The sequence below is a fragment of the Gorilla gorilla genome, chromosome 6, assembly GCF_029281585.2.
Source record: "Gorilla gorilla gorilla isolate KB3781 chromosome 6, NHGRI_mGorGor1-v2.1_pri, whole genome shotgun sequence".
NCBI lineage: Eukaryota > Metazoa > Chordata > Mammalia > Primates > Hominidae > Gorilla > Gorilla gorilla.
In genome coordinates, this window is record NC_073230.2 from 57658235 (window position 1) to 57674543 (window position 16309).

Genomic DNA, 16309 nt, shown 5'->3' on the forward strand with positions numbered 1-16309 from the left:
TTCAGCTCTCTAATGAGTAAATACATTAAACAAACAACAATTACAGTAAGAGCCTGTGGTTTCATAGTTTATCCAGCTCTTTCTGTTAGGATGGGAATGGCCATCTCTGGAGACTCTTTATCTGCTACCTGGAAGCAGAACTTCACGCTGATTGATTTGTGTGTCATTAACTATCTTTTGGGTTATTGTAATTTTTTCAGTCATTCTCAGATCTCTATTGCTGCTTAGGAAGATTTTTTACAGCCATGGGACTGTGTTTACAGATTTTCTTTTTCATGTCTTCCAACTACTCTATATTTTTCTTCCTTCAAAAGAAAAGTCAACATAACTGAATGTAGTACTTGTAGTGGAAACTTGCTTTTTTCTTTTGACTATTCAGCTCTTCCCTGTGGTTCTCTTCCTTTTCAAAGTCTCCAGGAAGAAATCTTAGGCATTATCCTTCTTGTCCTTGGCAAGTTGTAGAATCTTTTATTAATCTTTAAAATTTGAAAAAAAAAAAATTTAACAAGTAGGAGTCCTGGAACAGAAGTTGTTTCCTTAAGAATTTGCTCTTCACTGGGGGGTGATGAGGGCCCTCTGTTGTCAGAAGTCTCTGGTTTCTCTGGTATCTGGACTTTATCACATGTTGTACTGCTGGGATTTGATTTCAAAATTTGTTAATTCACCTTGTATTATTATTGTTATTCCTGTCCACAGTCTGATGGTAATTTTCCTGGGCTAGTTTTATTTAACGCTACTCTTTCAGTTTTTCTCTTTTTTATTATTTTTATACTTTAAGTTCTAGGGTATATGTGCACAATGTGCAAGTTTGTTACATATGTATACTTGTGCCATGTTGGTGTGCTGCACCCATTAACTTGTCGTTTACATTAGGTATATCTCCTAATGCTATCCCTCCCCCCTCCCCTCACCCCACGACAGGCCCCAGTGTGTGATGTTCCCTTTCCTGTGTCCAAGTGTTCTCATTGTTCAATTCCCACCTATGAGTGAGAACATGTGGTGTTTGCTTTTTGTCCTTGCGATAGTTTGCTGAGAGTGATGGTTTCCAGCTTCATCCATGTCCCTACAAAGGACATGAACTCATCCTTTTTTATGGCTGCATAGTATTCCATGGTGTATATGTGCCACATTTTCTTAATCCAGTCTATCATTGATGGACATTTGGGTTGGTTCCAAGTCTTTGCTATTGTGAATAGTGCCGCACTATTTCTTTCTATTCAGTTGTTCATACCTTCTGGAAAGTTTGTTAATTACCCAGCCTCCACCCAGACATGACTGTTTTAGCAAGCCCAATACAGTGCCACGTGCTTGTCTGCATCTAAGGTGGTAATCACTCTTCTTTGGCTTTGGCTGAAGAAGTGACAAAACACCTCCAGAAGCTCCCTGTGGCTCCAAGTTGAGGGTGCCCATCTCCAGCCACTTGCTCTTCTCCTAAGGGCTTATGGTGGTGGCTATCTTCTTTTGTAAATTTCTCATTGCTTTTTGAAGTCATTCTCGTTATTTTGATGCGGATTTTGTTTTTTGAAATGTTAAACCCTGTGTTTTAGACTGTCAGTAATTTGAATTTTTTTGTTTTTTCTCAAGCAACTGTTAAAAGGACTATTCCATGCTCTCTGAACACTAGAATTCAGGAATGCTGTAACAAACGTATTTATTAACCTGGAGAACATGTAGGGACTTCAGGGGAGAAATATTATGATACTTGAGTGCTTATTTTGTGGAAAAGGAAGTAGATTTATTCTGCATAGCATGATAGGGTGCACATGGGTAGAATATACAGGTGGCAGATTTTTGCTCAGTGTAAGGAGACACTCCTCATACTGAGGGCTACCCCCAGTGAAACAGACACTAAGGAAGCAACAATTTCCAGGTACTGGAGGTGGGAGGGCAAAGGCTCATTGGCCATGTTTTAGCTACAATGAGAAGAGTTCCTGACTCTGGCAGTGATAAGCAGCATTCAGTTCTGTCAACAAGGTGATCAACCACAAAATAAAAACATAAACCCGAACTCAGCAAGAAGAGACTTTTATTCAAAAGGATTTTTACAATAATAAAAGACTATTGCAAGTGGAAGAACAGAAGATCTTTAAGCAACTCCAGAACTTAGGCAAAAAGAGTTTCTTTCTTTCACAGACAGGAGTCAACAAGGCTAGAAAGAACCAGGCACGGGGAATTGAGATGAAAAAGTAGCATCATCAGATAGTAGACAGATAATATTTTCCCTGAGGCCAGCCTGTTCTCAGGAGGGGCATCGGCTGCTCAGGCTGAGGGGTCCCTGGAGGAAGGTTAACAAGCATTTTGTTCGGTTGATCAGTGGGGACAAAGCAGTTCAGCTAATTATTTATGAGGCAGAAAAATGGGAATTTGCAACGTCTTTGTCTTTTTCACAGGGAACAAGGGGGCAGTCACACATCTAAGTCATATGAGAGGGGTGAGTCTTTGCTGTAAGCTGTTTTTAGGGATACAAAAGAGTGGGATATTCCTTTACCTCATCAAAAGACAAAATTATAAGAAATTTTGTTTAAATATCTAATTGGCTTTTATTTGCTATTCTAGAATTGAGCATCACCTCATTCTATTTTCTGAGAAACAGAATTTGCTGAGAAATAGAACCTCATTCTATTTTCTGAGAAATAGAGAATTCTATTCTCTATTTTCTGAGAAATAGAATGAGGTTCCTATGAGCTGATCAGAGGAGGTTGGCTTTATAGGCAGAAAGGACTTAAGGAAGCAGAAACAGGGAACAAAAAGTGTATTGGTCATTTGAAAGTTACTTTCCTTACAGGGTTAAAACAGAGGGAACTTCCTTATTGTGCTGAACCAGGTTAACTGAAATCTCCTGTTTTTTAGGAAAACTGACCCATTTCAAACTTCTGTTTGGTTGCATGGCACTTAGCACAAGTCTCTCTATTCTGGTCTGGTCTGGTCTGCTGGGGCCTAGTGCAGGAGGCTGGTCCAAGACAACAGCCTCTCATCAACTGTGTTTAACAAACATTCAGGTAAAATTCTACATTGGCAAGACTTTGTCAAGCTATATTCACTTCTTGGCAATGTGCTCTGTCCAGTTGTCATTTAGCTCTCTTTGGTCATTTGCCAAGTACCTCCAGGCACTTCACTAGGCTCTAAGGTTAAAAGTATGGATCAGAAATCAACCCTGCTCCAATGAGATCACAGTCTAAAAGTCTTCTCTGGAGAAGTACACTTCCAGAATTGCAGCTATAAGCCCTGTACATCCTGAGTTGGAAATGTGAAAAGTCCAGAAGTCAAAATGACCAGAGTAAGGGCTAAAGATCAAAGGATACTATAAAGGTTAGGCTAATAAGACGTGCTGATGCATTGCATTTGGGCATGAGAGAAAGGAAGGTTTCCAGGTTAACTGCAAGGAGTTTAGTGTGAGCAACTAAATGAATGGGATTGATGTTTATTGACACAGAGAAGAATGTGGGCGTAACAGAAGGTAGTGGAGGGAGATGCAGAGTTCAGTTTTGTCTGTGCTAAGTTGATAAGTCTATTAGAAGTCTGAGTAACTTCTTCAAGTAGAGATTTGGAGTTTGGAATTCAGAGATGGGATCCAGGCCAGAAAGATGAATGTGGAGGTGATAATGAGCCATCATGTTCTGCCCCTTGCACAAAGAAGCCAATCACTGAGATAACAAGTTTTGCAGTAGAGAAAAGATTTTATTCACAAAGCAGCCAGACAAGGAAGTGGGAGAACACCTCTCAAATCCACCTCCCTGAAGATGGGGTCTTACAGATATTTATGAGATAGAGGAGCAAGGTGGTCCAAGGCATTAGGAAAGGTGATTAGGAGTGAGGAAAAATGAGGTAATCAGTGGTCCATGCAAATGTAGTCAAGCTTCATGGCTCTTTATGGGATACATCTTCACAAAATGGCATCATGAACATCATCTGAGAGTGATATTTTTGTCCCTCTAATGTTAGAAGATCACTCATTGAACATTGCTGCAGGGAATCAACCCTGTCCAGTTGGAGGGTCAGTGGTCTCAGATGGCTTGAACCAGACAAGAGTTGACCCCAGGTTCCTGAAAAACAATGTAAGCAACTTACCATCGTAACTTATAGATTCTATCTATAAGTCAGGAAGTGGGAATTTAGTTATATATTGTTTAGCTCATGACTTTTAGCTATATAGGTTTCAAGATCAACTAGAAAAAAGGAACTAAAAGCAACCAAAGCAGATAAAGTTTTGCAGGATCATCAGCTTAGCTGTTAATTTCAGAGGTGGCTTGTGGATCATCACATCCAGAAGTCATAAAGTTGATCTCATACCATGGGAAGCGTATTGGCTGAACAAAACCAGCAGTGATAATGATTCTACTGGTTTCTAGGCTGATGGGTAGACTTGGGAGTAAAGGAGGCCTTCTATTTTCCACCACAATCCTCTCTGATCTGTGCGCAGGGCTGTTCTGGTTAGCTGAATATCACCTTGTGGGTTATGTGGGCCTTGAGGCAAACTTCAAGGTTGACCTGATGCAGTTCATTGGCATGTTCTCTTGTCCTCTATTCATTATCCCCAGTGGCTAATTCATTTCCAGGGGACTCTGTGGGAATCAAATAGTTCAATTATATGGAAAATGAATCTAGGCAGAGAGCTTTCATCATACATTAAGAAGTCCATGCTGGAAACAAGATACAAAACTACCAAAGTAGGACTCCAATTATGTAAATATATATTCATGCAACAAGTGAATGAGCAAGTGGGGATTATTCCACAGATCTGTTAGTCCTTCTGAGTGTCAGTCTGTATTATATGCTGAATTATCAGTAGAAAATAGGGTTTCTGGTCACGTGGCAGATGGAGCTGAGGTTCATGAATCCTTCCTACTGCAAACACGAAATGCCGAGTAAATGGTGAATATATTTGCCTTTAAAATATCTAGCTTAGTTTGGAAAAAATAAAATTCCCCAGGTGCTAGAAATCAAGTAAGAAGCAAATCCCAGAGTAATATCAGACAGGCAATGCCATGTGATTCTGGGGGTTTGGGACTAGCTGGAGGCCCCAAGGATTGGAGTCGTGATCTCACATGGGGACAGGAAATTTGGCTGTAAATGCTTGTGAGTCAGAAGACCTGGAGCCACCCTCTGCATACAGTTGTTAATCTAAACAACTGTGGTGGAGGCCAGGATGGGGGAGATATTGTCCACCTAAAGATAGAAGCTGAGGAAAAATTAATATAGAGAGTGTATTTGGGTCAAGGTTGAACACAGGAGCCTAGGACACAATTCCAAGTTGTCTTGGGGAGTGCTCCTTTGTTACAGACAGGTTCTTAAAGGCAAATGGGGACAAAGAGTGCCCTGATACAAAGTTGTTTGCCTAGAATTCTCACTGGTTTATAGCGGTAACATTGGTCAGTGATTGGCTATTCATTGTTGAACTATAGGGTAGAGGACATAGTGTCCAGCGTATGGCATTTTATGGCTACTGGACATCAGTTAGTCCAGAGCCCACCTAGCAAGTGACTTCAAGCAGTAATTATTTAGTTCAAGGAGGAATGAGAGGTGACTGATGTAATTAGTCCTGATAATTAAAGGGGGCTCACATTCCTCAGATGAAGTTTCTTTTCTTTCTCAGTATTTAAGCTAGTGACACATGTGGGCTTGGGTGCAAATTTTCTTACATGCATGGTGGGGGCTGGGATGACCAGGGTCAGTAATTTTTAAAGAGAATCAGGACTGAACACTTGTTAAAGAGGGCAAGACGGATTGTATTCAGACAGCTGCAGTAAGGGAGACAATCCAGTATAAACTGAGCTCAACTTCAACTAAGACCAAGGTGGCTGAGGTTTTTAAAAGGAGGACAGAGAGGGAACAAAAAGGAAGAACAAAAAAGAAACTTGGAGCCTATGAAGAAATGGAAAATTACAGAAGGGGCTCAGTGGAGAATTACTGAAAAAGTGGTGTGGCAATTTGTGTTGCGTCCACGTGCACTTTAGGGTTTGGCAGCATTGTGTTAAAGCAATTTAATTTATAAGTAAAATGTATGATTGATGGATTGATTGACACTGGAAGGAAATTGTAAACTATTGGCATTAGCTATCTCTCTTTGAACCTTTTGCTTCTTCTTTATGTATTTTTCGAATTTGTTATAATGACCATTTTTTTAATTGTATGAAACAAAAAGTCATGATATCATGACTCAATTTCTTATAAAAACAAACAATGATAAATTAAATTGCTTTAGAAGAAAATACAATTTTCTGGTTATTGATTCCTAGGCATTAAATCATAATTTGCAAATGATAATGAATAGAAGCCAGAGAAAGGGAGTTTGCTAGTTAATTTGTTTTCATTCTGAGTTCAGACAGAAGTCTGTGTTGCTGTTCTCAGATTACTCCATATGGCATCACGTCATCAAATTTAATTTGGATAGAATATTTTAGGCAGATACATTCAATCAATAATTGTATTCATATTTGTAAAACCAAACTGAATTTTTTTTCTACTAACATGAACTAAGAGATAAATGTGTAGGCTGATGGTTTGCATTAATATTTTTACACTTAAATTTTTGGTCTCTGACTTATAGTGAAATGATATTTAAAATCTATACTTAAGTGTGGACTGGGCATGGTGGCTCAGGCCTGTAATCCCAGTACTTTGGGAGGCAGAAGTGGGCAGATCACTTGAGGTAGCGAGTTCAAAACCAGTCTGGCCAACATGGTGAAACTCTGTCTCTGAAAAAAAAAAAAAACTACGAAAATTAGTGAGGCATGTAACAGGTGCCTGTAATCCCAGCTACTCCAGAGGCTGAGGCAGGAGAATTGCTTGAACTCCAGAGGCGGAGGTTTCAATGAGCTGAGATCTCCCCACTGCACTCCAGCCTGGGCAACAGAGCAAGATTCCATCTCAATAAATAAATAAATAAATATATAAATAAAATCTATACCTAGGTGTGCATGGATTTATAAAAAATCTTTCTTGAGGCCTAGAAAAAATCTTTTAGGTTTTTTGTATGCAAAGAATATAGATACATTACAAAAGAAACCAAACCACTGTTTAGTTGTAGATATATGTAGATTGGTTTGGTTTCTTTAGTAAGTTGTATCATATGTTCTTCTCAGAGAGCATCCTCACTTGATGTGTCAAAATTAGATCAGAGTTTGACACCACCTTTTTCCTACCCTTGAACAAAATGTCAAAAATCATGAGAATGTGTGCACAACTAATTACTGAAGTATATAGTCACTAAATGCTTGAAATTTAGTCTTTGAAGTTTAACCTATTTGATTTGTGTGACATTAAAAATTGACTTTACAGATGATCATACGTGGCAACTATTGAAGTGAGTTGAGAACCTTAACCAAAATGACCCAGTTCTTTTCAAACATTTTTATTAAACATATTCCATAGAGATGTGCAGACTTTAAATTAAGAATTGCAACTGTGATATTCAATGAGGGAATATTTAAATAACCAGAGCACTGTGAGACTCAATGAACCATGCAAACATTTTGGATATTGGCTTGAGGAATAGAACTTAATTAAATTTAGACATTCTTAGAGTAATTGCTGAAAATTGTGTCTGTCTTTTGCAAAACCTGGTATTAAATGCAAGGAAACCAATAACAAGTCACCTCGATGATGTGCCTACTGTGTCAGGCAACAGTATAAGTGTCCCCAGAACATGTGAAGGACTTTTGGGTCCCCCCTTATTAGCTTAAAACAGAAGAGGGATCTTTCACTTTGAGTTTTGCCTTGGAATCCCTGAAGGCCGGGGGAGGTCATGGGGAGAGTTCTGGACATGGACTCAGGACGTCTGATCAGTCATGGCACTTGCTGGATTTACAGTCTCCAGGGAATCACTTGCATTCTGTGAGGGAAACATTTTAAAATTATGAGATTTGAGAGGAAGAAGGAAAAAAGATAAATTGAATGGCAAGGTTATGCCTCCAAATGCTTTCCAAATACTTACTTACCAGAGATGGAATACAAATTTCATTTTGAATTTTCCAGTAGCCGAGGGGGTGGAAATCTAATCGATCGCACAATCCACGGTGCTGATAATAAAAATAAAGATGTGTTGCCTAGGAGGAGCATATTTATTTCTTATTTTGAGACCTGAGAGAAATTTTCCCATTAGTCCTTATGATATAATGAAAAATTTTTTCAAATCCTTACAGAAAATACAAACATAAAGTTCAAAAATCTGCCTATAACTTTCTTCCCTGTACGTTGATGGGATAGTGTCACATGCAGCTCAGTGGAAGCAATTCAAAGGGAAGTCAATGCTATCCAGTCCAGATGTGCAAGTCCCAAATGGACTGGTCTGGCCCAAGTATTGAGTTCACTCTAGCTAGGGGGACAGAGGACTGAAGATCCTGAAGGCTGTCTTCCCTATCGCCCCATCTAATGCCAGCCTGTGTGAATTAGGAGGCAGAGGCAGGGCTTATAACCTCAGCAACGTAAGTACATGCTGGGAGCACACAACCATAAAAGGCAAAACGCTCTATGGATGTGAGACATTTCTCACTTGAGATTCTTGAACAATATTCTGTTAAACACATAATGAGACTTATCTATTATCTCTTACTTTTTTTCCAACAGATTGGTGCACTTTTTTATTTCCTTAGGAATAACTAATTGGACTTTTAGGGGAGTACAGATGTTGACAGAGTGGGGTCAGGAGACAGTAGGATTGAAGCAGACTCCGGTCTCTTGGGATCTTGTCAGTGGAGGATGGGAGCCGGGAGGCTGCCGTGCTGAGGATGTGAGTGCTCACAGCTAGAGTTCTCCCAGGGCTAGCACAGGAGGGCCTGTGTCTCTGGGACAGGCTGCAGAGCATCCTACAGCGCTTGAGTAGACAATGCTCTTGGAGTAGAACGTGGCTCCGTACAAGCAGTGTTTTGAGGGAAGGATTAACCAACATCCTCATAAGGTTACAAGGGACATAGTAATAGCTACAATTTATTTTTTAGGACCTAAAAGTTTCCAGGATTTTCCAGGAGCTTTTTAACTTATATTAAATCATTTAAGCCTTACGGTAACACTATGAAATCAATATAATGTACATTTTACAAATCAGAAAACAAGGCTGAGAGGTGATATATAAGTTGCCCAAAGTCACACAACTGTTAAGGTGTGCTAGGAACTGAATTGTGTCCTCCTAAAATTTGTATATTGAAGCTTTAATCCCCAGTGTGACAGAATTTAGAAATAGGGCCTGTGAGGGAGGTGATAAAGTGTAAATGATTTCCCGATGGTAGGGCCCTTCTCTGATAGGAGTGGGGCCTTTATGTAAGAAGATAAAGAGACCCTAGAGCCCTCCCTGTCTTTTTTGTGATGTGAGGACACAGTGAGAAGGCAGCTGTCTGTAAGCCAGGACAAGAGCCCGCACCAGACAAGAACCCACCTGGATCTGCATCTGGAAATTTCTAGCCCCCAGAACTGTGAGAAATAAATTTCTGTTATTTAAGCTACCCAGTCTGTGATATTTTATTATGGCAGCACCAATATAAGAATGAAAGGCAGAATTTAAATTTGGCCTGTGTGTCCCCTGAGGTCTAATTGATACCATGGTACTTCTGCAGCAGTGGGGATAACTTACAATATGTGATGTCATTTAATTTATATGCTCGTTTAAAACATGCTCTAATGCCATCAAATTTGAGGACAACCAAAGCTTCGCTTGTTAAGAAATGTCTTTTATCCCTCCAAAATTTCTTGTTTGAACTGAATGATGTTTCACATTCTCATGATTAAAGCAGAGAGAAACCAACATAATAATTGTTGAGAAACCTAGGGGAGGTTTCACCTGGACAAGATCTGCCTGGAGGATAACCACCTTCAAACAAGAGCCAAAAAAAAAAGAGGTTTTCTTTGTCTGTTGCCAGAGATCTCTCATGTGGTACCCATGGTTAGAAGGCTGAGGACTATGTATGTTGGATCCATGCAAGTGGGAATTTGTAATATTTGAAAATGGCCAGAGAGGAAAGAGCTGCATGCAGAAATAAAGCCACTTCACAAACGGGGCCTTTGACATGAACTCAAGTTAAGAGTGAGAACCACATGTTTCAAATTGTGACGTCCCATGTCTCTAGAGCCTAAAGTTAGAAGCATTCAAAGAAGATCTGGTGGTTCCAAGCTAAGTTTTTGTTGTAGCTGTTTTCCCAAATAAATGATTTCTAGGATCAAAACATGTCTTCCTAAAGTCAAAGCTGTGGCGAGGGCCCAGGCAGTAAGGTCTGTTTCCAGGAAATGGGTGCTGGGGCGTGTCTATCTCGCCTCATGGACAACCCCGGCCCACGGGCTGACCAGCCTTCCGGAGCAGGAGGGCCTTTACTTGGCTGTCACTTTGCACCTCACTTTCCACCCGAGGAGAGCCTGTCTGAGAAGAGTGACTGTTCTTCCGTCAGTGGTAGAGAAAACCTAGGAAGCTATTTTCGAGAGAGTTGTAGATGAACACATATGTTTCTTTGGATGCTAAATGTAAACTATGAAAATGACTATGGTGTTCTAGAGCTGTGGGGAACATCTGGTGGTATGGTGGAGGGGCATGGAATATAGGAAATTCTAGCGGTCGTGCAGCAGATCATCAGCAGTGCTGAGGTTTTAATTGCATGTACTGTCTGCCTCGTGGGGGCCCATCACATCTGATTAGTGACTGATTCCAGATCCATCATTTGTTTATCAGGATGTGCCAGCTGCTGCTTGGTAGCCCCCAGCATGGTGGAAAGCCGTTTTATAAACCTCAAGTGCTGTGTAAAAATGTTTAGCGGTGGGAGGGGGTGATTATGGATCACTGAGCACAAATCAGTCAGTTAGGTTCTCAAATAAATAAGTCTTTGTTAACTCCTCTGATTCTATTTTGTGAGCATAAGGAGTATTGGTTTGATTATTTTTTCTTCCCATATTACTAAGAAAATTGCTTCAGTGCAGCTTCAAAAGCTGTTTGCATAAAAAGCTGATTATTCACTCTTTTATTGTTCATTTTTGTGGATCCGGCATTCAGGAAAACTCTCCAAAATCTCTAGTTAGTTTCCCTGTATTTCAGGTTCACAGTGAGTCAAGCCACTCATAGTTTGTCCCTCTCCGTCCTCTCTTTGACCCCCGAGGCAGAGCTGTTGCCCTGTCTCAAGTTTTCTGCCTCTTGGTGAAAGCTGGTCAACACTATAGTGGGTTAACATGAGTGACTTGATGGGATGCAAAGAACAGACTCAGATAGTGTCAGGAGAAGAGCTAGAAGGAATACCTTTTTCAAGATTGGACTCCACCGCAAGGACAGAAAATTGAAATATTTGGTCTTATTTGGATTCCAGAGGAGTGTGGACTGGAATTTTTTTCTGTCTGAATTATGAGACATAATGCATACAAGCGAAGCTGTCTGTTCTGGCCCAGGAGGGATTCCAGAGCAAGTGGCCTTCGTGCTCCAGACTCAAGTAACCAAAGCAAGAAAGAGGCCTGACTGTTCCCTGTTTGCAGAGATGAGTTCCACTTAGGCTTGTAGCCATGTTTTGAGAGCTAGCATTTGCTGAAACAGCCTAAGATGTTTACACATTACTTTTTTTTTTTTTTTAAAGTAAGAGAATCAGGAAAAAGCAGTAAACAGAACAGTGAGCTCAAAGTACTGTAGGCAAGCAAAAAGAAACAATTTCATAGTGGAGAAATTAAATGGATTGGTGGAATTTAAGGTGTAGGGATTCAGTGTTTTAAGTATGGATATAAAATTTTCACTTAAACAGTACTGAGCAAGTCTTTCTTTTGGAAGTTTCATGACTCAAGAGCTTAACTGTTATAGTGCATATAACAAATCACCAGATATAGCAGATTTCCTAAAATGCTTTGGACGTGGAGCTTTTTCCCTCAGACCTTCCAGGAGGACAGAGGTTCTGTGGGACACACTTAGGGAGGCCCTGCAGTAGAAATGTACTTAGCATGGTTTGCATTTCTTCTAATCATTCATCCTACTTGATGCCCTTGTCCACACATTTCTTATAATGTGTAATAATTTTTGCAGACATTTTTCATGGAGTACCATTTTTGTGGGAAATCATGACCAAAGCAATTGTTTATATTATGCTTGATAGAAAATAACTCCTAGGAGGAGAATGTTGTAAATTCAACTCTTTTTTTTTTTTTTAAGATGGAGTTTTGCTCTTATTGCCCAGACTGCAGTGCAATGGTGTGATCTCGGCTCACTGCAACCTCCACCTCCTGGGTTCAAGCGATTCTCCTGCCTCAGCCTCCTGAGTAGCTGGGATTACAGGTGCTCGCCACCACGCCCAGCTAACTTTTTGTATTTTTAGTAGAGACAAGGTTTCACCATGTTGCCCAGGCTGGTCTTGAACTCCTGACCTCAGGTGATCCACCCTCTTCAACCTCCCAAAATGCTGGGATTAGATGTGTGAGCCACCGCGCCTGGCCAATTCAACTCTTTTAAGTGATGTCATTAGTGTTATATAAATACTTGATAAATACATGTTAAATCTTAGTGGATATGCATGAACTAGTAAATGGCTATTGCAGTGCCATAGCTCATGAGAGATGTTATCATTCAGGAAATAAAAAGAAACCTAAAACTATATTATCTGTACACTTTAACTTACTTAAAAGTTACTAAAACGTCATGACATTTTAATTTTAAAAATAAAATTAAATTTTTAATTGGATGCCTTTAGGTATGATAGTTTACTGAAGTCAGTATAGGGGAGAACCTAAAACCTTAGAGATAATACAGGAGAGTAAATGAGGTTAAGAAACTTGTGTTGAGAGTTTCACCATCCAGTGTAACTCAGTGACACGACAGTGAATCCACACCCTTGCCTGTAGGATGCTTCCAGAAATCACCCTATAATCATGTGTCAGTGAACTTAGGAATGTTCTTACCAGGAATTGTCTGTATACTTGCAGAATAATTGTCTTTAAAGTTATTGGGAATAAATATGGGAGATAATGCAATAATTTGTGCAAGTCCAATATTAGTGATTTCCCTGGAGATGTTGAAATAGAGGGAAATTTCATAGTATGAATTTGGCCATGTAGCTTTAATACATGTCATCTAGAAGGTGGCCAGATTCTGTAGAGAAGAAGTGTGTTTACTCATGCTTTCACTGCATAATAAAAGATATCTCATAATATTATTCATCTCCCGTTTCTGTTTTTTTTCCAACTTTTATTTTTAGATTCAGAAGAATACATGTGCAGGTTTGATACCTGGATGTACTGTGTGATGCTGAGGTTTGGGGTACAAGTGATCTCATAGCGAGCTCATGAACTCTGAGCATAGTACCCAACAGTTTGTTTTTCCCCTTCCCTTTCCCCGAGTCGCTGCATTGCCCTCCTGCTCCAGCAGTCCCCAGTGTCTATTGGTGCCATCTTTATGTCTCTAAGTACCCAATGTTTAGCTCCCATTTACAAGTGAGAACACGCAGTTTTCTGTGAACTTCTTGCTTACTGTAACCAATAAGAAGTGGAAAACATGGGAATTCCAATATTCTGCCATACTCATAAATATCCAAATTCAAATTCTGGTTTAAACTTCATTTTCTCATGGGTGAGCCCCTTTCCTGATGGCTCCAGGAACATAAAGCTCTCAGAAACATCAGATGTGAAAAATCTCCCAAGTGAAGAGGAGACACAGCTCAGTGAGGCCCATGGACATATTAAGCAAATATTTTCAGAGATTGTTTATATGTGCCAATTTCTTATTCAAGAAATGAAAGGGTCTACCATTAATGAGTTTGGACAGCAGAGGTCCAGCTTACAAGCACTAATTCACGATAATATGACTATTTTACTCAAGTAAAAAACAAACACCAAACAAAAAACTAATCATTCAATGAATGATTTTAGTTTTGTATGTACAGAAAGGTTTCCAGTTTGTAATGTCCACAACGTAGGTAAAGATGTCAAAAATGTCCCAGAGGGCTAGAGTCCTGCATGTTGGTTGGGGAACAGCAACAGCTGAGGTCTGTTAGAGACAAGGTCATAGAAGCACTGGGATGAGAAGCGAAGATTTGAAATGTTGCCCCCAGTGCTACAGGGCATTGTGCAGGGACTTAACCTGGGCACTGATGTGATGACAGTTCATCTTAGAAAACGCAATCTGTCAGTTGTGCAGAGGATGAATGGAAAAAAGAAGACCAATGGTAATAATCCCTGATAGATGGAGAGATAGCAGAGCTTTAAAAGATGAAGAAAAGGTGACAGTTAGGACTCATTCTATTGCAGGGGCCTATGTGTAAGGGAAGGGAAAAAGTCAATGAAGATTTCTGGGTTTGGCCATGGAATTGGCTGGATGATGATTCATGAAGGTTGGCAGCACAGGAGGAGACTGAGGGCAGGTTTTGCTGCAGGAGAGGATAGCAACAGGAGGATGAATGTATGATGTTTCACCTAAGGTGTGTTGGGACCACAACGTGGAAAGGTCTGCTCAGACGGGAATCACACACTCAGAGTGGACGTCATGCATGCTAGTAGAGAATATCTCTACATCAATCCGTATGATGACTGGCTGAGTCCCTGAAGGGCATCGATTCTATCCTCTCAACCTTTAAAGCAATTTAAAACACTGCAGTATTTACATTTGGAAATCTCCTTAAGTTACTAAACTTTCCATTTTCACAGTTCTAGGTAAGCCAAGCCAGGTCTGTCAGAACGATCCGCTTTGCCCTGGCAGAGTTAGATAACTATAGATATGAAAGCTTCTAAAATATTGTCCTATAAATACTTCCCTGGGCAATATTTATACTATGTTACTCGATTAATTGTATATCCATTGCTGAATATAAATTTCTGCTTATTAATGGGCCATAAAATTGTAGCAAACAGAAGCCCTAGAAAGGGAATGCAGCATGGAAGATTGTGAGAGCCCTGGTCTTTGATTCAGACTCTGGTTTAGGGTCAATGGATCTGACACGTAGCAGCCACATTACCTTGGGCAAGTCACTTTTTTATTTTTATTTTTATTTTTTTTGAGACGGAGTTTGGCTCTTCTTGCCCAGGCTGGAGTGCAATGGCACGATCTCGGTTCACTGCAACCTCTGCCTCCTGGGTTCAAGCGATTCTCCTGTCTCAGCTTCCTGAGTAGCTGAGACTACAGGTGCCCACCACTATGCCCAATTAAATTTTTGTATTTTTAGTTTCACCATGTTGGCCAGGCTAGTCTCGAACTCCGGACCCCAGGTGATCTGCCCACCTCGGCCTCCCAAAGTGCTGGGATTACAGGCAGCAGCCACCGCACCCGGCCGGCAATTCACTTTTGTCCTCATTTTTGGACTTCACTTTTCCTTTTTCAAGAGGAAGTTATTTCCGAATGTCCTCACTTATAAATGGGAGCTGAATGATGAGAACACATGAACACATGGGCGGGAACAACACACACGGGGCCTGTCAGTGGGGGTGGGGGAAGGGAGAGCATCAGGAAGAAGAGCTAATGGAGCCTGGGTTTAATACCTAGGTGATGGGTTGATTGGAGCAGCAAACCACCATGGCACACATTTACCTATGTAACAAACCTGCATACACTGCACATGTACCTTGGAACTTAAAAGTCGAAGAAAAAAAAAAGGTGATAGATGATTTAAATATACAATCTCTAGGACTCTATCCATCTGTTAAGCATCTATGGTTTCTATAGAAACTTAGATTTTCACACACAATCTATAATTTCAACAACAATGCTTGTGATTATTACTATCAATATATTAGTGAGATAGCAAACCCTTGACATTTACTAGTTCAACTGTAAAAAAGACTGAAATGTAGAATGGTGAAGGAATATATCTGAGAGACAGAGGCAGGCAAGGTGTCTGTGTGAAATTGGTCAGATGCTAACATAATACAGAATATTTGTGGCCAAGAGGACTTCCTACCCAAAGTCAGTCTTTAAATACAGAAATTCCTAACTTTAAAATACCAACCTTCGGTGATACTTCAGAAGCAAATTATAATTCCTAATTAAAGACCTTGACATTGTAACAAAATTAAACCCAAGAGCACTTACCAGTACAAAACAGACATCAGAATGACAGGGTAAGTTTCCCCTGTCTCTATGGCCACAGATATAGAACCTTGTGATGTGGGAGTGGCAAACAGAACAGCAATGCAGGAAGGAAGAGCGAGTGAGTAAGTTAGTGTGAGTGCGTGTGCACACCCACACGTTTCTCATCTTACATATTCATCACTGGAGAGTTTTTACTAATGAGTCTTTGACACCTGCACCTGTGGATATTTTGTTCTAAATGCTTCCTTGGTACAGTCATGATAAAAGACGGCTCCAGTCCATGGAAGTTATCCATGTTGTCCTGCTTTCCAAAAAGTATTTCAGGCAGCTTCAAAAATAAACATTGCT

At 40.2% G+C, this 16309-nt stretch overlaps 1 protein-coding gene and 1 long non-coding RNA gene across 3 annotated transcripts in view; one reads left to right on the forward strand and one right to left on the reverse strand.

The window, feature by feature from the left end:
* VWC2 (von Willebrand factor C domain containing 2) overlaps positions 1-16309 on the forward strand; it is a 153491-nt gene that overhangs the window by 57901 nt on the left and 79281 nt on the right. The window lies entirely within an intron of this gene.
* Positions 2938-16083, reverse strand: LOC129523670 (uncharacterized). Its single transcript, XR_008667246.2, has 3 exons — positions 15962-16083; positions 4291-4562; positions 2938-4043 (listed from the first exon to the last, which is right to left on the reverse strand). It is a non-coding gene; the product is annotated as an uncharacterized lncRNA (long non-coding RNA).